The 23049-nt window shown below is 43.2% G+C and overlaps 1 protein-coding gene across 1 annotated transcript in view; it reads right to left on the bottom strand.

The window, feature by feature from the left end:
* Positions 1-23049, bottom strand: part of VPS13B (vacuolar protein sorting 13 homolog B) — a 2999480-nt gene that overhangs the window by 2786185 nt on the left and 190246 nt on the right. The gene's annotated exons all lie outside the window — the stretch shown is intronic.

Genomic DNA, 23049 nt, shown 5'->3' with positions numbered 1-23049 from the left:
AATCCATACATGTTGCTGAAGCACCACACAGGTACCAACTGCCCTACCCTCACAATCAGAAGTGTTTAGGCCTCACTGAATGACATTCTTTGCTGCATCATGGCTGTCCTGTATTATTTGTGGGAGGTTGACTTTCAAATTGTCCCTTTCTGCGGGAAAGACGTCACTCGCGATCAGCCGCGGCCCGTGGAGGGAGTTGAGGTGGGGCAGAGAGGCAGGGCGGGGGAGGGGCAGGGTGCTAAAAACTGGCATATGGATAATTGGAGGTAAGTAAACAATTTAATTAATGATCAGAAAACGACTTTAGGTATAGCCTGCTAGCGGAGGCTTAGATTACTAGACTCTTCGGCATTGGGTGCTGGATAAGAAAAGATGGGTCTCCTGGAACTGATGAGTGTCGTTTGACATTTTGTCCATTGACAAGGTGGCAAGATCCTGGTTTTGCCCAAGTGCCCTGGAGAGTGTCTGTGAGGGCTTCACTTAATGGATGGAGCAGCTTGGAGGAGGTCTGCCCTGATTGCAAAACTTTTGTGAGGACATTTGCTTTTACCTTCATTGAAGGTAGCTGGTATGCTAGGACTTCTCGCTGTCCTACTGATAACCACTGTATCAAATGATAAGGAGCAACCCGGTATTCCTGGGAACATAATCAAAATATACAACAGTGGTTCCCTTGGGTGAAGCTTTTCGCCTAAGCTTCTTAAGCGGAATAAATACATATGTCTCAATGGATTAAACAGTTTTTAATTTTCTCAATAATAACCTTTAGCAGAATTCAAAGAGTATGTGCTTCAAAAAAACAGAGCAATGGAAATGACGAGTGAGAACAGTGAAAAGGTACGCTGGTGCCATTTACCAAAGCATTATGCAATGCAAATGCTGACAGGGTAGTGAATGGATATATACACAAAGACTCAGAATCAAAGTTTGATATGTTGACTATAATTCATAAATGTCAGCAAGTTAATACGTAGAGGTTTCAAATCCACTTAATTGCTGCAAAAGGGGTGGCCCTGACGTCACCTCTGGGGCAGGACAGACCCGACGTGGAGCCGCACAATAGCACCTAATGGTCCACGATGATATTGTGGAGAAAAATTCTGTCGCTCTATTCTGGTGTTATTCACAAGTATCCATCATATATATATATATATATATATATATATATATATATATATATATATATATATATATATATATATATATATATATATATATATATATATATACATATGGCATAACATCATGGATTGAGAGAGAGAATATAAATATATATAACAGTCATTACAATATGGCCGTTAGCACGCATCACCATTACATCGTGACTGTTACTACGCTGGTACCTTTACCACGCAGGGGGTTTGGAGGGATTAAGGGGGGTAGGGGTGCGTGCGTGCGTATGTGTGCGTCCCCGTAGTCCCCCAATCCCGGGATCCACACAGGAACAAACAAAAGCTGACCCAGTAGGAAGTGCAGGTGAGTGATTTTATTGACGTTTCAGCAGCCTGCTTGACGCATTTCAGCCTACCAAGACGACTTGATCACATGACGCCTCGAGAGTAACAATGCCGCATTTAAAGTGCAAAGTAACCTGGTACATGATTGGTTACAAGACAAACCTGCTGTGTAGGCATAGAGACAATACTTGTAGGTTTTAAACATTTCATTAAAGCCAACAATGTAAATACAAGACAAAGCACAATCAAGTAATGATATAAATATCATAAATACTTTAAAGAATATAATAACACATTCTAGGTGTAGATAGTTCTGGATAAAAGTATGGTATACATATAAAAGAAAGAGAATTAAAAATTAATAACATTTTAATTCATCCCCTGCATTTGCAAAGTATATGCGATTGTGCAATAGGCAAGAACAGAATAGAACCCAAGTGGGTGATGATTCATTTAAGCAGCCTACCAAAACATCAGTCCAAGAGGACATCTATGCGTCTCTATCCGACCTGATTTGTCAGTGCAAAATGAAGTGTGCAAAAGTGCTAAGAAAAATCGTGTAAAAAGCTGGAACTGCAACAAACAGAGAGGTGATCTAGCACACCTGATCTTCCACTGCCCCAAGGTTTAGAATTTCTGGCACAAGATAGGCGCACTGATAAATGACATAACAGGCACTGCACACCAGTTCGAATTCCACAGCCTTGCCACAGGGTTCATGGACCCCACAATCAAATCCAGAGAAGACAGAGACCTGTTTGACCTTTTACTATCAGCAGCGGTCAAGACAGTGCTGAACAACTGGAAGGATACAGGGAAGGCCTCTTTTCAAACATGGTTCAACTGGGTAACCTTCCTAAGGGGAGCAGACACCATCACGGCCAAACACACACCGAAGACACACAAACAGTGCGAAATGTGGCTCTCCCTGGACAACTATTTGTCCTCGCACAAGCCGCCGTGGCCACCGCAGAAAGCAACGCCGCTGAGGAAAACCCCGACTAGATCACCCGCCAACACCACAACCAAACTGCGTTCTGCCCACACCTCCTATACTGAGCTTCTTCTTCCTCTTTCTCTTTCTCCTTTCCAGCCACGGAGGGGGCGAATAACAAAGGCCGAGTGAAGGACAATCGCACAGGCCACAGGACAAAACATAAGAAAGAGGATAAACCCGACCGCAACCGCATGGAAGGTGGGGGGGACGGAGGCAACCAACCAAGAAGCAACCCACAAGAGTATACGAATCACAAGACTCAACGCCAAGTCTGAAAATATCAAGTGCCCCCTCCCTCCCCTGGGCGTTTTTCTTCTTCCTCTACGTCTTTTACCTTACTGTTTCCCATGTATATGTTCCATGTAAATATAATTCTTTCAATAAAAATGTTACAGACATTTTTTTTAAAATTTGTTTTAAAAAATGCATTCGGGAGGTTTGGTCCAGTACAGTAGATGTGTAAAATACAGGCTGGTGAAGTACAAGATAGTAAAAATGTAGGGGGATCAACCTATAGACATGTATAGACATTGTCGCTGGCGTTCAAACCCTGCGGAGTCTTAGTGTCTAGCTCCACGATGTATTTAGTTTCCAGAGCACGCAAGAGGGCCTCCCGGTTTCCTCCTCATCTGAGGGGGAGAACTGAGTCGATGACAAAATACTTGAGGAGCTCACTCTTATTGTCATGCAGTTCTTTGAAGTGGCGCGCAACAGGATAGCCAGCATCACTGACATTGATTGCCCTAATGTGCTGGAGTATCCGTTTGTGGACCTGCAATTTGGCACTACCAACATATTGCAGGCCACACGGACACTCCAGCACATATATGGCAAAATCGGTCTTGCAAGTTAGCTGCCTAGTGATGAGCCGTGGGGTATCACTGAAGGGGATCCTAAACTCGTTCTTACTGATCCGTGCCTACAGGCTTTGCAGCTGGAGCACTTCCTAAAGCCTTTGCTGGCTTGCAGCCATGTCTTGCTAGTACCAATTTCAAGACTTGACTTGACTAATGCATCACTCATAGATCGCGCTTTCCTGAATGTAATTTCAGGCCTGACTGTCATTAGGTCCTCAATGACAGGGTCATTGCGTACCAGGCTCCAGTTTTTGTTTACATTTTTTTGGAGCGCTTAGTGCTGGCGATTATAAGTCAGTATTAGTCTAACTAGCTGGTCGTTTTTTCAGTGGCTAATGTGGGTGTTTTATGCAGTAAGACCTCATTTCTAGGAATTGGATTAGCCTTAGTGATCGCCCTGTCAATGACGGGAGTGGTATACTCCCGAGCTTAAAATCTTGATTTGCTGGCTTCCTGTGCTAAATGACAATCAACATCCGTGCTGCAAATGCGCCTGATATGCAACATCTCCCCGTAGGGGATGCTGCGTATCGGGTGCGCCGGGTGATGGCTCTTGGCGTGCAGCACAGTATTGCCTGCAGTGGGCTTTCTGTAAAGCTGTGTCTCCAGCTTGTTGTTACTCACAATCACTTCTACGTCCCAAAAAAACAAGCATTTACAATGCAACGGTCTCGCCTTTGCAAAAGTTAGCGCTTTTGGCATTGTAAATGACAAATGTTTTATTTATGTGTTGGTTTTGGAAACAGATAAATAAATGGCATTGTCATGAGCAGTAGAGAGTGAGTAGTAGAGAGTGAGTAGTAGAGAGAGTAGTAGAGAGAGTAGTAGTGAGTAGTAGAGAGAGTAGTAGTGAGTAGTAGAGAGTGAGTAGAGAGTAGTAAGTGAGTAGTAGAGTGTGTAGTAGAGAGTGGTGAGTGTGTAGTAGAGAGTAGTGAGTGTGTAGTAGAGAGTAGTGAGTGTGTAGTAGAGAGTGTGTAGTAGAGAGTGAGCAGTAGAGACTAGTGAGTGTGTAGTAGAGTGGTGAGTGTGTAGTAGAGTGGTGAGTGTGTAGTAGAGTGTGTAGTAGAGTGTGTAGGAGAATGTGTAGTAGGGAGTGTAGTAGAGTGTGTAGTAGAGAGTGTGTACTAGAGAGTAGTGAGTATGTAGTAGAGAGTGTGTAATACAGAATGTGAAGTAGAGAGATTGAAGTAGAGAGATTGAAGTAGAGAGATTGAGGTAGAGAGATTGAATTAGAGAGATTGAAGTAGAGAGTGTGGAGTAGAGAGTGGAGAGTCTGTAGTAGAGTGTAGTAGAAAGTAGTGAGTGTGTAGTAGAGTAGTAGAGAATGTGTAGTAGAGTAGTAGAGAGTAGTAGAGGGTGTGTAGTAGAGTGTGTAGTAGAGCGTGTGTGTAGCAGAGTGTGTAGTAGAGTGTAGTAGAGCGTGTAGTGTAGAGTGTGTAGTAGAGAGTGTGTAGTAGAGAGTGTGTAGTAGAGAGTGTGTAATGTAGAGTGTGTAATGTAGAGTGTGTAATGTAGAGTGTGTAATGTAGAGTGTGTAATGTAGAGTGTGTAGTAGAGTGTGTAGTAGAGTGTGTAGTAGAGTGTGTAGTAGAGTGTGTAGTAGAGAGTGTAGTAGAGTGTAGTAAGTAGTGACTGTAGTAGATAGTGTGTAGTAGAGAGTGTCTAGTATAGAGTGTGTCGAAGAGAGTAGTGGCTGTAGTAGTGAGTGTGTAGTGAGTGTGTAGTAGAGTGTGTAGTAGAGAGTAGTGACTGTAGTAGAGTGTGTAGTACAGTGTGTAGTAGAGAGTAGTGACTGTAGTAGATAGTGTGTAGTAGAGAGTGTCTAGTATAGAGTGTGTCGAAGAGAGTAGTGGCTGTAGTAGTGAGTGTGTAGTGAGTGTGTAGTAGAGAGTAGTGACTGTAGTGGAGAGTGTGTAGTAGTGTGTAGTAGAGAGTAGTGACTGTAGTAGAGTGTGTAGTACAGTGTGTAGTAGAGAGTAGCGACTGTAGTAGAGAGTGTGTAGTAGAGTGTGTAGTAGAGAGTGTGTAGTAGAGTGTGTAGTAGAGAGTAGAGTGCGTAGCAGAGAGTAGTGACTGTAGTAGAGAGTGTGTAGTAGAGTGTGTAGTAGAGAGTGTGTAGTAGAGTGTATTAGAGAGTAGAGTGCGTAGCAGAGAGTAGTGACTGTAGTAGAGAGTGTGTAGCAGAATGTGTAGTAGAGAGTAGTGACTGTAGTAGGGAGTGTGTAGTAGAGAGTAGTGACTGTAGTAGAGAGTGTGTAGTAGAGAGTGTGTAGTAGAGAGTGTGCAGTGATTTGAGTTTTACATCAAATTAAAAACGGGAACGGAACAAACTCATCCTATACATTATTGTGGTAGGTGCCCACGCATATAGGGTTAAATGATGCGTTAGATGCCACAGGTCCCACCAACACGCTTCCTTTATGATAGGAGAATGCCCAACATCGCGGAGATTTGCTCTCTGCTCTTCCCGGATATTTGTATTTTCAAATGTATAATGTTATCCTGCTAAACGAAGACGATGCTCAAACTATAAAAGAAGAGGGTTTCACAGATATGTTAGTCCTTCCGGGCAAACGAAATGACCCAAAGAAAGATCAAGTGACAGTTTAGAGCTCCAAGTGAGTCTTAATAAAATCAGTGTCTGGAACGCATAGCATCAAAAAACGAGCGGGGCATCAAACTGCAGTGTCATTCAATCAAAGCTTCAAGGCTTCTGAGCGCTAGCCGAGAATTATTTTTTGTGAAGCACTAATCACTGTGGAAGGTGCCCCTGCTATCCCAGATGTGAGAAGTCAGTCTGATATGAAAATAAGCAGTATTTGGAATGAATGTATTTGGCAGGGGGAAGGTGGGGCGGCGCAAGACCGTACTGACGAGTGAACAGGAGCCATTTTGTACCGAGTGATTCTGCCTGTGTGCATGTAGACAAACCAGGCAGCAGCATGAGCATGTGATTCGGTAAAATAACAAGCATTTACAATGCAATGGTTTTGCCTTTGTTAAAGTTAGAGCTATTGGCATTGCTCTTGACACTCTGAAGCTCCACTCTGCACTCTGAAGCTCCACTCTGCACTCTGAAGCTCCACTCTGCACTCTGAAGCTCCACTCTGAAGCTGCACTCTGAAGCTCCACTCTGAAGCTCCACTCTAAAGCTGCACTCTGAAGCTCCACTCTGAAGCTGCATTCTGAAGCTCCACTCTGAAGCTCCACTCTAAGCTCCACTCTGAAGCTCCACTCTGAAGCTCCACTCTGAAGCTCCACTCTGAAGCTCCACTCTGAAGCTCCACTCTGAAGCTCCACTCTGAAGCTCCACTCTGCACTCTGAAGCTCCACTCTGCACTCTGAAGCTCCACTCTGCACTCTGAAGCTCCACTCTGCACTCTGAAGCTCCACTCTGCACTCTGAAGCTCCACTCTGCACTCTGAAGCTCCACTCTGCACTCTGAAGCTCCACTCTGCACTCTGGTGCACTCTGAAGCTCCACTCTGCACTCTGAAGCTCCACTCTGCACTCTGAAGCTCCACTCTGCACTCTGAAGCTCCACGCTCCACTCTGAAGCTCCACTCTGCACTCTGAAGCTCCACTCTGAAGCTCCACTCTGAAGCTCCACGCTCCACTCTGAAGCTCCACTCTGAAGCTCCACGCTCCACTCTGAAGCTCCACTCTGAAGCTCCACGCTCCACTCTGAAGCTCCACTCTGAAGCTCCACGCTCCACTCTGAAGCTCCACTCTGAAGCTCCACTCTGAAGCTCCACTCTGAAGCTCCACTCTGAAGCTCCACTCTGAAGCTCCACTCTGAAGCTCCACTCTGCACTCGGAAGCTCCACTCTGAAGCTCCACTCTGCACTCTGAAGCTCCACTCTGAAGCTCCACTCTGAAGCTCCACTCTGAAGCTCCACTCTGAAGCTCCACTCTGAAGCTCTACTCTGAAGCTCTACTCTGAAGCTCCACTCTGAACTCTGAAGCTCCACTCGGAAGCTCCACTCGGAAGCTCCACTCGGAAGCTCCACTCGGAAGCTCCACTCGGACGCTCCACTCGGACGCTCCACTCGGACGCTCCACTCGGACGCTCCACTCTGAAGCTCCACTCTGAACTCTGAAGCTCCACTCTGAAGCTCCACTCTGAAGCTCTACTCTGAAGCTCTACTCTGAAGCTCCACTCTGCACTCTGAAGCTCCACTCTGAAGCTCCACTCTGAAGCTCCACTCTGAAGCTCCACTCTGAAGCTCCACTCTGAAGCTCCACTCTGAAGCTCCACTCTGAAGCTCTACTCTGAAGCTCTACTCTGAAGCTCCACTCTGCACTCGGAAGCTCCACTCTGAAGCTCCACTCTGAAGCTCCACTCTGCACTCGGAAGCTCCACTCGGAAGCTCCACTCTGAAGCTCCACTCTGAAGCTCCACTCTGAAGCTCCACTCTGAAGCTCCACTCTGAAGCTCCACTCTGAACTCTGAAGCTCTACTCTGAAGCTCCACTCTGAAGCTCCACTCTGAAGCTCCACTCTGAAGCTCCACTCTGAAGCTCCACTCTGAAGCTCCACTCTGAAGCTCCACTCTGAAGCTCCACTCTGCACTCTGAAGCTCCACTCTGCACTCTGAAGCTCCACTCTGAAGCTCCACTCTGCACTCTGAAGCTCCACTCTGAAGCTCCACTCTGCACTCTGAAGCTCCACTCTGAAGCTCCACTCTGCACTCTGAAGCTCCACTCTGAAGCTCCACTCTGCACTCTGAAGCTCCACTCTGAAGCTCCACTCTGAAGCTCCACTCTGAAGCTCCACTCTGAGGCTCCACTCTGAAGCTCCACTCTGAAGCTCCACTCTGAAGCTCCACTCTGCACTCTGAAGCTCCACTCTGAAGCTCCACTCTGCACTCTGAAGCTCCACTCTGAAGCTCCACTCTGCACTCTGAAGCTCCACTCTGAAGCTCCACTCTGCACTCTGAAGCTCCACTCTGAAGCTCCACTCTGAAGCTCCACTCTGAAGCTCCACTCTGAAGCTCCACTCTGAAGCTCCACTCTGAAGCTCCACTCTGAAGCTCCACTCTGCACTCTGAACGGTCAGACTCCAAAAATCGGCCCTAATCACAATAGTATTATTTCACCTGCGTGAATATAAGTCTTTGAAATTCTGGCCAGTGGTAATACACACAAGTAATATAAAATTGTTGTTCCAAAGAGCATTAAATGGAAATAAAACAAGTACCAGACCCATTGACGCCTGCACCTTAAAAGTGAAACTGACTGAAGCAAGCGCCCGGGCCACATTGAAAAAAAAAGCCACACACATTAGATGCAGTCAAGGCGCGCTCACGAGGTCAGAAGGCACTCCACATGAACAACTACCAGACACATTGTTTCATTTCACTTTGAAAGTGCAGGCGTCAAAGTGAAACTGACTAAAGGAAGCGCACGGCCCATTAGATGCAGTCAAGGCGCGCTCACGAGGTCAAATCTCCAAAGGAGAAGCTCGTGACAGCCTGACTACAGCAGAAAAAGCTCGTAACAGTCTGATGTCCACAATATTCCCAGAAAAGTGGCAACATAAGTTGTCTCGCATAGACAGCAAAAGCTTCGCTTTTGCTTTCGTCTAGGCGAGACCTAAAAACATGATCCTGACTTATATTGGACGTGAACTTTAGGTTAAATGTGTTGGACATTGATCAAATCAATGAAATCCAACGCCTGTTGTCTGGTACCGTGCCATATCAAAAATATATTGTCGATATACCGGTACCATTGAATTACATGTTCAATGAAGGTGTCGTGATGTACACCATAGAGGATCATCCAATGTTATCAGCCAGTATTCAGAGTCCCATGCCAAGCCATCAAGTTTCCTTAAAAAGTCCCCTGTGTCTTGTACATAGGACGGCAAGGCCTTGATATGTTCCTGTAGAAAAGCCTCAATGTACACAGACGTGTTTTCCAATAGGCTATTGCGGGCCGAAATGATGGGTCTGCCATGCGGCTTGTCAGCACTTTTATGAACTTTGGGGATGAAGTAGATTACAGGAGTTACTGGATGCTCATTTTTAAGGAATTTGAGTTCATCTTGACTCAGTAGTCTTGAACTTCTCCAAGCCATCAGTTGGGAATAAAATTCAGTTTGTGCTTTTTTCACGGTAACAACATCACAGCGTTTGTAGCAGTGAGGATCATTCAACTGATTATAGGCTTCCTCCAAGTAAAGTGCTCGGGCCACAATACTACGTTTCCCTTTTTGTCCGATTGGCAGACTATGATGTTGTCATTGGCCTGTAGCTTTTTGATGAGCTGGATGTAGCAGCTATTTTGTGCTATGTATTTGTGCTTTTCCCGTAGTGCTGTTGCATAGAGTTTTTAATTCCAGAGAGGGAGAGTTCATGGAAAATGTTGAGGTTATAGTGCAACATTAAGGGACTCAAGGTATATTTTGGTTTAACCCCTTCGCTGCGGGGGTAATTCCCCCGCTGTTCTGGGGGGCACGCACAGCGCCCGCATGCTCATGACAAGCTCAGCTCGTCATGAGGCATGGCGCTCCGGTGCTCATGACGAGCTGTGCTCGTCACAGGTGCACCGGCTCCCGTGGAACGCTCAGCAGAGCAGGGGAATTCTCCCCGCACCGGAGCGTTCCACGGCCCATGACGAGCTGAGCTCGCATGAGCACCGGAGCACCGTGCCTCATGACGAGCTGAGCTCGTCATGAGCACCGGCGCACCGTGCCTCATGACGAGCTCAACTCGTCATGAGCATGGTAAAGGTTAAATTTGGTGTTACCAGGGATATGTAAGACCAAATGATCTTCCATGGTGCCAGAGCTGGACATTTCATTGTGAAGCTGCTGTAGATCTTGCAGCAAATCTAATTCATTAGCACACAGTCCTTATGTCATTTCTGTGGTAGATGTCAAATTAGGCTTTGGAATTGTCTTATTGCACTTAAAATATATATATCCCAAAGCACTCCTTCACAGCCGTACCTTCACTGGCGATCAGTTGAAAAAGAGCACCGGATTCTTTTAAAATAGCTCTTGATTTATTCAGTCTTCTCACATCAAACAGCAGCCATTACGCGTGCCATCCTCCTCTATACAGGAGCTGCCTTCCAGCTAAACTTGTGAACTACTCAGAGTTCTCTCCTTTTCTGCATAATTTATGCGTCACTCTATGCCTTCAAGGGAATTGTTTTGACTTATACTGGGTGCTCCCTTGTGTCTGGACAAAGCTAAACCTCTCTGAAGAGTTGTAATGACAGCGAAACACATGTCAGGGGTTGCTTTTATTCATTTCAGGTTGGCTTGGATGGTATTTTACCAATCCAAAACTGTAATATTGTGCCTGGAGTGGTAAATGGCTTTTGTCATTTTACAGCTCCGCGTGGATAGCACTGTGCTAATCCTATGGTTAAAGACTTTGCTGTACAAATGGCAAAAGACTTTGTCTATTTCTATCTCGGCGTGGATAGCACTATGCTAATCCTATGCTTAAAAACTTTGATAGAAAAGCAGACATTTGAGGTGAGCAAATTTAGAGTGCCCTGGTGTTGAAGGTGTTCTATACAGGAGCTGCCTTCCACCTAAACTTGGAAACTACTCAGAGTTCTCTCCTTTTTTGTATACATATACATAATATATATATATATATATATATATATATATATATATATATATATATATATCGCCACTTGTGCCCCGCCGCTGCGCCAGCTATCAATGATCAGCCAACTCCAACAAGGACACGGAAGACCCAGAGTGCAGGTGAGTTTTTTATTATTTTTTCGCACACCACGCCAGGATAACGTTTCGCCCTACACAGAGGGCTTGGTCATTATATATTAGGGAAAGGGTTTGAAAGTTTTTTTTTAAGGGTTTAGAGTGGGCAAATGTAGGGGGGGTATGGGTTGCATATATATATATATATATTTATATATATAATTATTTATTTGTTTTAGGGGAATGTTTAGGGTGGGTTTTGGGGTGGCAAGGGTAATTTTAGGGTCAGTATGGGTTTTGGGGTGGTAAGGGTCATTTTACGGTTTAGGTTGAGTATGGGTTTTGGGGTGGCAAGGGTCATTTTAGGATTTAGGGTGAGGGGATGTGTTTTGGGGTGGCAAGGGTAATTTTAGGGTTTATTGTGGATATGGGTTTTGGGGTGCCAAGAGTTATTTTAGGGTTTTGGGTGGGCATGGGTTTGGGGTGGAAAGGGTAATTTTAGGGTGCTTCCAGAACAAGTAAAAAGTAGCTCTGAAAGCGCAAGCAGTGGAAGGACACTGGGCAAGGAAGCAGCACTTGGGTAATGCTCCAGTGGAGAGCCAAACACAAGAAGAAGTAAAGCAGGCACACGTTGTAAAAAGAGAAGCAAGCAAATGAGTGACGATTAAGCCAACCAATGGTAAACAAACGGGAGGTTTTAAACCTCATGTAAGTAAACAAACATTTCACAAGCGACAGAGCATGCGCTGCCGTGGGCGAGACCTAAACACTGAGGAGCTATGATAAGCTTACAGAGGATGTGGTGGAGAGGGCAGCACTGCTGCGTAAGCTCACCGAGCCCCCAGACAGTAAACCACTGTGAAACTGGGAAGAACACACACACATGAAAGAAATGAATCACAATTCAACCTCAGAATGAAACCCTCAATGGATGTGCAATGATTGGATGCTTACAAGGGCTACGTGGGTGGCATTACTTGAATTCAATAAATGAACACGATATATTTCAGAAAGGAGTAACAGTGATATAAAAATGAGAGGCCTGAACAAAATAAAAAGCAACTAGATGTTTTGTGTTTCAAAGATTGCTTATCAAATCTTTAAATGAATAAAAAGAAAACAATACAGTGCCGCGCGAAAGGGCTAAAGAGCACGGTGGTACACATTAATATATGATTCGCATAAACACACACCAATCGGGTTAGAATGAGACAGGATGGGAGATTACGTTTTAGGTTAACATGAACTAGATTTTGAATACACGTATTTGACAATTACTACACTGTATTAGTCTTCAAATCATTTTTAATGGACGATGTCTTTATAATAAAATGTTCGTAGATTTATGGAAGGTTTATGTAGTGGGAGAAATTAAACAAATAAAATTAGCAATGAAGGTAAGGGAAATCAGCTGACAGGGGTTCAGTAAAATTACTTCTGTTGTAACCCAGTTAATGCATTGAGAGCTTTTTAGTTGTTATTAAGTGGCATTAAATATATTTCATCTCACTATAAAGAGGGATACAAACCAAATATTACTTTAAAACGTTTAAAATAACGATTACACATATTATAGAGGTAGAATTAAAAACAAATACTGTACATTCTGAGAATTTGGTGGGACGGTTCCTCCATGTTTTTCTCTAAGTGGGATTGATAAGTGTGCTGTTGTGTGGCTTTGCTTAATTTACAAGTTCTGTGAATCGCATACTATGTCCACAAAGCATAGGCAAGTTTGTTAAAAACATAGTATAGTGAGAAAAAATAGGCCCAACACCAATGTGGTTTAGCATTGTAAACGTAAAGTTTTTTCTAAACCTCTAGTGGGATTCAGCAGCATTGCTCCTACAGGGTACCAACAATGACGAGTAGTTATTTGTCCAGCTTACGAATAAAAGGGGAGAGAAGTATTATAATCAGGCGGGTACAGGGGAAAGAGAGCGGTGGTACTTTGTTTTACCTATGTTAGTGAGAATACTATTCTAATGTAGCTTTTCATTCAGAACATTATATATGGATTTGTTGTTTTTTTAATTATGCAAATCCCATTAAATCACATATTTTCTTCAGGAGACTAATTCCTGGGCAGCGCATGAAACAGCCAATTGCAGAGCACAAATGCTCTCAAAATTATTTTCTTGGCTACAACGTGGTCTGTCTGCCACCCTACAAAAACCTGAGTATTCAACAGAACCTCAAGAGTCCTGTTCCTGTTGGGGTTTAATCTGTGAATTCACCTCTCAGGCTTAAAAGGATGAGAGGAAGGAAAATTGCAGGGAAGAGAGTAACATTTTAATCCTCAGAACCACCCAGTCGTAAATGCTGGGTTAGTGGAAAGGAGGTAAAGATTCCTCTTCTCTAGCAAGTAAATTACTGCAGTCAGGTAAAGTGGAGTCCGTGCAAGCAACCTAAATCAACATGAATGAATGCATGGTCACTCCCATTTAAAACTTGAATACTATATTCAAATCTCATTGCTACATCTCACAGGTTGAAAAATGTTACAGAGGAGGCAGTCTTTATGTATGGAGCAAATAATGGCCACAGACCATCTGCCTTCAAAAAGGTCAGTGGATTTTATAGTAATGTTAAGTTACATTTCCTGTTTCTTGGAGTCACTTTCTAGAGAAGCATGAAGGAAGCATTCAGTGAAACTTCACCAAACACGAGCTCTCATTTGGGGCGGGGTGGGGAGGTGTTTCCTGGCCACCTGTTCATTAACCGCCGGTGAAATGGATGTTTGTTCCCATATTGACGTAAATTGCTCTGCAAATGTCTCATGAAAAGGGAGCAGAGGCTTCATCTGTTGCTCTGCTAGTCTGAGAATCTCAGCAGCCTTATCATTTTCAGCCACAAAAGAGGAGCACTCCTCGTAAGGAGAAATGTATGATGTAGGACAAGACACAACACGGTCAGTTCTCAGACCTGTAGCATTTTGAAGGTCAGTTTGGAAGCCTTTTCTTCAAGTCAATAGAAGCAAACAGGTTGCTGGCCTCGGAATTATCATTCTCATGCCTATCTGGCATAGGGTGAGTGAATTTTAGGTCCATAAGTAAAAATCATTCTGCCCTTGGAATTGTATAGGGAGAAGGATGTACTTACACACCGGCCAACTAAGATTTTGGCCTCCACAAGCGGATCTGAAAGTGTGGAGCAGATTTGCATCATAGGTAACTCAACTTTCCAAAGCTGTGTGAGCAGAACTGGATGTAAAACGCAGTGGAAAAGGGATTACCTTCATTTTCATCTCCAAAAGTTTCAATGCAGAGGTTGAAGCTAAAGGCAAGGGTGTACAATAAGGAGATATAAAGTTCAGCATTGATGTATACAACTGAGAAGTACCAGACGCAAATGCAGACGGGCCATACATACAAAACGTGTCATACAGCTTCACGGTCACTGGTTCAGGTCAAAACAAGAGGGTAATGGTATTTGAGAGATCTGAAAGATGGAAAAATGCTAATCAGAAGATGATTTGAGTGGTGCCTGAGAGAATTTACATGAATGACGGTCTGACTATAACTGTGATTTCTCATGCAGGATGAGGATTTTGCCTTTCAACAAAAATACTGTTTAGTTTGTGACCAATGGAGGGCATCAGCTAAGAGACATTGAGATCAGAACTTCTTAGGATTTTCATTGCATTTCTTAGATGGTAGCGAAGGAGGGAAAATTCCTCTTTCCTGATCGCGTTTGGATACTAATTTTGATGAAACTGCCTTGAATCTGTGCTGTGCTCAATGCCCACTGGCATCAAATTAACAGTTGTGAGGGTGTAAAATAGAAATATTTGACCTGTATTTCCTGAAATGTTTACACCCAAACTTAGGAAGCAACAAAGCCCAGAAAAAAATGCAAACACAGGCCCAAGGACGAGAGACTGCTCTGGAATATAATTTGTAACATGTGGATAAAAGGACCAGACACCTTAATGAGGCTTTCATTGAAAAGTTGCATCACATCAATTAGCTCCGCACACAAAGATACTCTGGCACCACAAAGCATTAATAAAAGGACACTAATCTTTTTCTGGATCATGTACACCGTGGAACATTTCTAAAGATAACATTTTTTGATGAAATCATATCCATCTTAAAAATAAATAAATGGTGCCAAATCGGTCCTAAATGTATGAACCAAACAATAGGCATCTCATCATAATCACTGTCACTTTATCAATTCACAGCTGATCAAAGCACGACTCAACTGATCATAAGACGATTGTTCAGCATAGTCTTCAAAAATTCGATTGTACAAAATAATTTATGATAAATGCCACTTGAACAAAGATATCATACACAAAATAATATTCTAAATCAACACTTCTGCCAAACATTTATGAACAAAGACCAGTGCAGAGTTCTGTCACCAGTCAGTGATAAATTATACATAAATTATCTGTTTTTTTCTGGAATGCAGCTCCAGTTCCATAGTTCATTCGGATAGGTAAGGTCAGTGTCTTAGTGGTTAATTCCATGCATGACCATGGTAGGGATATGCTCCCTATGTCTAAGGGAGGATCGATGGCGTCTTAGGGGTCTTGCTTTAAAGCACCCAATGCCCCTGTATTGTGTTTATTGACGAGTTTCAACCCCAAACATTCACGGGGTCCCCTCAGGTCTTAGAACTGGTGGGTCAGTCATGGAAAATATGAGGGGTATTAGGCTAGTGGGTCGTATGTTGAGCAAACCGCCCAAGTGATAAATGACCTGCAAAATCTTTATACCTTAGTTTCAGGATGCTATTTTTTTTTGTGCCTAAAATTAACTAAATAAAAGTGTTGTTAGAGTGCTGTCACAACTCACATCTGATCATAAATAAAATAAATCGTCCGAAAAGGGTTTTTGAAACCTCAGTCTTATGTACAGGGATAGCTTTCAATGCCAATGTACAATTTTCCATAAGGGGAAATGGTCCCATGTACGACTTTCTTTGACTTACAATTAGAAAACGATGCATGCATCCATTTCAGTGAGTTATACTGAAACGCATATCCTTCGATGGTTTGAACACATACTGAACAATTCCCACATTTGTGGTGTCCTTGTAGTGGTGTCAAACTCCAATATTCACATAATGTTCCTTTCATTGTTGATGCAATGACTGTGTGTGCTCTTCCCAGATGACTTTCAAAGTTCAGATTTTTTTATAGCCAATTGATTCTATATGTAGAATAGTATTCTTTCCTTTCCAACATTTTGTATTGATTTTTCATCAGTATAAAATTCTGTAATATTGCATTAGTGAGAGTATAAATTGTAATAGCTAGGTAGAATAGGTAGCCACATGACAGTGCATAGATTGCATACACTTATTACCAGCTACAGAGGTCCAAAAAGTGAACGCGTTAGTATGAGAGGACAAAGGTGAAAATCTTATAAGTAATCAGATACTAAGGGAATACATCTTCTCACTTTGCAAAAAAAAGATATATATCCACATAAAGCATCGCTTAATACATACGGAGGATATATTCTTCAAGCCCTGGGATCCCTCCCAAGGTCAAGGCGAAATGCTCGTAGATGCCACCAAATGTAGTTGAGTCTAGAAGTTTATGGCAGAGACTTCCCATACTGTTCTAGCTGCTCATTACAATAAGTCAACTCCTTAAGCCAGCCATCATGTGACTGTGTGTTACCTCCACACCAGAGTCTGAAGACTGCCCGCTGAGCTACCATGAGGGCAACTGCTCTGGAGCTCCGATGTTCCTGTGACGTCTCTTTCAGTAGCCCCAACAGGGCCGCGCTATGGTTCAATGGGACAGGAGTTTCAAACATCCTGAAAGAGAACCTATTACTGAGTCCCAATAGCTATATATATGTGGAGAAAGTCATGCTAAATGTAAGAACCCTGCCTCAAAGGCACCAGAGCGGCCACACATTGCTTTAATGAATAAACCACAATGCTGCAGGCTCAATGGTGTGTGATAAAGTCTTGAAATGTATCATTCTCTAGCAACTATTAATTGACAAAGCACCAATTTGTCCACAACAGTATCCACATTCCTCAAAGTTTATCTGCACATCTTACTCCGCACCACACTTTTGCGGGTGGAACAACCATCAGGGGCTCTTTCTGGAGAGCAGCATATACATCAGAGACAATGTGCTAATTAGTAAATGAGGAGAGTAACACAATGAGCGGTTTAACCTCCGGTGGTTGCTGTGTAACCCCTGTAAATGTATTTCTACATGCAGCCCTAAACTACAAAAACACATCGAAGGCAGAATGAGAAGGCCTAGAGGTGAGATCCTGAAGGTCAATGAAGTGTACAACCAGGAAAATTCTGCCCAGCGTGATCAGTTACATAGCCTGTAACTGTTGGACCACCCTCGCCTCGTGTCAAGGGTAACCTAGGATGATTGATGAGAGGGAGCCGTGGAGAATATATCCAATCTACTGGGCTCAGCAGAGAAGCTTAAGACAGGCAGCTGCAGCGCGAGCCTCTGTATCAATTCTACACTACTTACGAATGGGCTGCTGACATACCACCGCCCCAAGAGACCCGGGTTAATATTACTCATTTCAATTGCTACATGCAGCATATATGGGGGTTGGGGGGGCTCAGTACCAGTAATGCAAAAAATATGCTTTATTACATAGTTAGTAGTATAATTCTACATCAGGTGCCAAAGAGTCTCCTTGACCATATTCAAGCGTAAAATACTTCCCACTTAATTCTGGACTGGGCGGTTCTTTAGCCCATAATAGGTTTAACATGAGGGATCAGAAAGTTCAGATAAACTGATGGGTTAACAAGCAATGGTATTTTAATAAACATATAGAGTAATCTTGACAAATAACCATTTTCATAAGGGCAATACAACTTGCTATCGACAGAGGTTGTGCCACCTACAGTTTCACTGTATCTTCTATTTGAGTCAGGGCATCACCAATTTTTTTCTCTAATAATGGAAGATTTATTGTGGCTTCTCAAGATACCGAGGTGTCTAAAAATGTATGGCACCAACAGAGTGGATATTCCAAGGGAGTTTCTTCCTTTCAAATATTTGTTTGTGACACTGAAGGCAAGTTTGTTTTGTATTTACGATGAATGTTACCTGTATGTAAGCTGACCTATGAACAGGCGAAGCACTAGAATAGTGCGCACCGCTCTTATGGCGGTCGAGCCCGTCCCCGGGAACAAGGGAGGAGGGAGGAGAGTCCCCCCCCCCCTCCCCCATTGGCCTGCAGTGGGGGCTACGGCGGGGTGAACCGGAAGTACTTCAGTGCTTCCGGTTCACACGAGCATACAACAGCAGGGACAGACCAGTTTAGACTGGCCAGGGCCCCCCCTGTAAAAGGGGGTGTGGGCAGCGGAACGTTCTCTTGTTCCTACGCTCCCCACAGATGCGCACCCGGGCCCCCAGCGGCCCATAATTTCTTTTTCCCCACCCACCATCCCCTAAGGCAGGTAATTTAAACGCGTTGGTCAGGGAGGTATTTTGACGTTTTCTCTAAAAAAGTTTTATTACAGATGTCTAGGGTGATAGCATTAGTGTAGGAGTGATGATTAGGTGCCTGCTAATGATGTCTGTCAGTAACCGGTTCACTATGTTCGTTTACAGTTTATTGCAGGTATCTCAGGAGATGGAAGTAATGTGAATGTGATATGTTTGCGTTGTTCTTTTACTTCATTACAGGTATCACAGGAGTTATTCAATGTCAATGCGATTTTGGTCAATTTATAATAAAAGCGTTGATATGTGTGCACTTGTCAAGAACAGAATCATTTAGGACGAAGTTATCTACTTGAAGTATGTAATATTGAATAAAAGCCAGTACATGTTATTTGATACCAGTTAAAATGTCGTATTTAGTTCTGTGTCCCCGGTCAGGCGGTAAGGTCATGATTGGTAAGCATAGTCTTCGGTCCTTAGCGGTCAAACATGTAACTCCAGGGGCAGTGACAGCCGGTAGGTAGGCTGTCGGGGTGCGGGGGCCGGGGGAGTCTTTCGTCCCAATGGGCCTGTGGCCACCCCCGCACGCGCATGCGCATCAGGGTGCAAATATGCAGAGTTTCTGCAGCCCCCGTTATGGAGTTTAAGGCACTGGGCGCAGGCGGGGCCCGGTGGAAAATATCTGTCCGATAAGCTGTAACCCCTGCGCAAACCATGCAGAGTTCCTGCAGCCCCCGTTATGGAGTTTAAGGCACAGGGCGTAGGGGGGGCCCGGTGGAAAAGATCTGTCCGATAAGCTGTACCCCCTGCGCAAGCCGACTCCGGCATAGTAATTTCTCATAGTTTGCGAGGATCATGAGGCTGCCAGTCATTGACCTTGCTGTAGGCTCTAGAGGGGACACGCAGAAAGTGTATATATGCATTGTTAGATTTACAGTAGGAGTGTCATGTGTATTAGAGCTGAGGTTAGCCATGTGACATCATCGGCCTAACAATGTATCTGGCCCTTTCTGCGTAATTGTAAACAATGTTAATAAATCATGTTTTTTAATTTTGTAATAAATACGGCCGGGGGAGGGGGGGGTTACTCCCCCTACTCCAATATTTCCCAAATTGGTGTGGTCTCAATACCTGACTAGAAAGAGGGAGGGAGACTTCATCCGGACAAGGGATGGCCGTATGTAAAACAAGTAAAAGAGGGGATTTGGGGGAGTGCCAGCCCATATTCCTGTTGTTTCACTTTGGAGGAATGAAAGGTTATTGCGACTGCCAGCAGCTGCAACAACAACAAACAAGCATTTGCAATACAATAGGAATAGGACTCGCATTTGCGAGAGTTTAGGCTATTGGTATTGTAAATGACAATTCCTTTCATTATCTGTTTTGATAGTTAACACATAAATAAAAGGCATTGCCATTTACGATGCCAATAGCTCAAACTCTTATAAATGCGAGTCACCATTGTCTCGGGTTGCTTGGTAAGTGAAAGGGGGCATGGTGTGCTGAATGTTGCAGGAGAGCATGTCGTGCCTGCAGTAGGAGAAACTCATTACAGAAAATAGTGCTTACAGACTAAATAAGACCTACTGTGTAACAACAGGAGTAAAAGGGCCAGTCTTCATGGGAGGTTAAAAATAAAGAAATAGCAGTAGTAAGGAGGGACTAACAAGCCTATTAACCAATCAGAAGTCAAAATTTATAAAAGGACAATGACACAAGCCAATGAAAAATATGGGCGGAGAGTGGGCAGAGCTTCAAGTCCATACTAGAATACAGCATGTCTCGCAGAGCAGCTCATGTGTTGCCCAGGCTCAACATAAAAAGGAGCCATCCTATCATTGAAAGCATTACAGTCCAATTTGGTTTTCGCAGAGGATCTACTATGATCAACAACAAAATAACAATTTATGATGCAACCAAATTACCATCCATGAAGAGTGAAGCCAGAACACAATTTACCATAATTTAAGTAGGATTAAAAGGATGGGGTAAAGCAACACCTGTGTTAAATTGATTGAACTCATGGGTGGAAAACGTGATTGAAAATTGACTTATTCGCATCGGATGGAATTCAACTCCAGTATGGTGATAAGTGTGAGCAACAGCATAAAGTAAACAGAGGTGAGGTCAGTGAAGAAGCACACACTTAAATATTCCTTGGATTAGCTGGGGTAAGCCTCTTATTTCAAAAGATAGATTCATAAAATACTGCTGCACCTAACCTAACGGGAGGTTCCGACTGGCTGAGGAAGTGTCTAATCACAACAAAATTGTATTTTTCCATATTACCACTGGATAGCCAAACTGTTTTTGGTGGTCTTTCTCTCCTAGAACACTTCTCAAAGGCCAGCACAAGTGAATATTGGCTGAAAGTCTTGAAATCTTGTCTAACAGACCAATTGTGGGCTTACAGGCTGCCCATTGCTTACCATAGGTAGGCTTTATTGTCACTTAATTGTTTGCTTTGTATGTAAAGGCTTTCCAACTCCATCTTGCATTTGTCCCTACCCTGGCGTAGAGATGGTTGAGCCAACAAATTAACAGAGAGAGCAAAGCCAGAGCTGAACTAAGGGTCTAAGTTGGCTCTTGGAACCTGTTCATAAGTCTATACTTGTAAATATTTGCCATGCAAGTCATACAACAAACATCACATAAAATATGAAAACTTCTTCTTAGAATTCAAAAAAGGGTATTTCTTTAATACATGGAAGCCCTCATATTAAACATGTCACGTTAAAGCACTGCAAATTATTTATTAAAAGAGATAGTGATAGTTTTCAAACATGGCCTTAGAGCCATTCCTGTCCGGCTCCCAACTTGGCGACAATGTCATCAGCGTACTAAGAGGCAAAAAAGTTGTCACGTGAACCGTGTATGTGGGCCAGATTCTTACAGTTAGAGAGATATTATAATCTATGAATTCCAACATAATAGTATTTTTGTACAGCTGGTAATCTAATTTCATGAATTTTAAAATGATTTCATACATGATAATGAATAAAAAGGAGGTTCAGTGAACTTAAATGTTTGTCTAAGATCACACAGTTCTGTTAAACGGGGACGCAGCAATTAATCCAGGTTTTCTGGTTTCACTTTGTTCAAATCAGCAACTAAATGGATATCTATTTGTCTATCCTTTTGACTTCAAAGGTTAATGCTTTATTTTTACATCTTTGTGCATGAGAATAAAACAAAGGTGGTGGGTAGAAGCCACATGAAAGTTCGGCTCATTAAGGGCTGGAGGTTCCTTGAGCGGACATTTATGAACATGGGTTGTAAAAGGACATTGCACTGACAACAAATAATAGTTGTAACTATGGATTCACAATACACATTAGAATATATTGTAAAGAGAGAAGTTTTTTTAATTAACATCGTATACCTCTACACATATATCACCGTTTGTATCCCCTGTATCCACTTATGAAATGTATCTCCAGATAAAAATGTATTGTGATATCTGAGAAATGTATAGTGCTTATTATGAGAATCTCTATTGGATATAAAAAAAATGAATGTATAAAAAAATAGATCTTTAAAAATCATACTATTTAATAAAGTACCTTCCTCTTTACAATATATTCTAATGTGTATTGTGAATCCATAGTTACAACTATTATTTGTTGTCAGTGCAATGTCCTTTTACAACCCATGTTCCTAAATATTCGTTTTTTCAAACACTTCTATAATCCCGATTTAGGAACTTTAGTCGGGGATACCTCCTATATTTACACACACGGTTCCTTGAGCGGAGTCAGAGCCAGACGTTAGGCTCGAGCCTAGCTCAAGCTTTCTGTGGCTCGCCCACCTCTACCCCGGAGCATAGCCTCTTTAGCATCCTTTTGATTATCTCGCTTTTATCCTTGCATTGCTCACTTTTAGGGAACTACTTTTTGCTTACTCCAGGAGTGAGTGTCTTCTATCTCTCTTCCTTGTGTGTTTCTGTCAACCAAATACCCACTGCCTGCGCTCTGTGTTGCAAGCCTGCTTATGTGCTTCTCCAACCACTTAACTACCTACTCCCCTGCGCTTCGTGTTGCATTCTTGCTCGTCTGCTTCTCCCGCACCTTGTGTTGCTCTCTCTTGCATGCTGCTTTGCCCCTCCCCACCCCCATCCCCCATTGCTTACCCTGCCCACTCCTCTGCTCCCACACCTCAGCCATTTTGAAGATCTTATTTTTTTTTTTTGCAGGGGTATGGGGAGCGGTCGAGGTAGCAAATGGCTGCTGGCCCCTCTACCTTAAAAAAGTGCACTTCTTTGGTTTATTTTATTTTTAATTTAGTGATCCAACTTGGATCTGTAAATTAAAAAAAAAAATGGTGCCCACATAATTTTGTAGGCGTGCATACGCCAATACACACAAGCACGCCTGCAAAATGACTCGGAAACATCATGGCACCTTTTTTCTTTCTTATGGCCATGCTTCACCGAATCTTGCTGATGCTGTATAGAATTGCCAAAAACCACTGGCAAAGCCAAAAGGGGAGAACTTTTGGATTTGCCACTGCTAGTTTTTTTAAGTGGCAATTGTTCAGCAAGGTTTGATCCTAGTGAACCACATTAAAAGACTCCACCACACACCTCAGGAATTAGCTCACTTAGATGTGCAGTCTCATCTGACTCAATGAGCATTGAATTTCAGATATCCTCTT

This window comes from Lissotriton vulgaris, chromosome 4_1, assembly GCF_964263255.1.
Source record: "Lissotriton vulgaris chromosome 4_1, aLisVul1.2, whole genome shotgun sequence".
NCBI classification, from domain to species: Eukaryota; Metazoa; Chordata; class Amphibia; order Caudata; family Salamandridae; genus Lissotriton; species Lissotriton vulgaris.
This window is presented reverse-complemented; position numbering and strand designations above follow the sequence as displayed.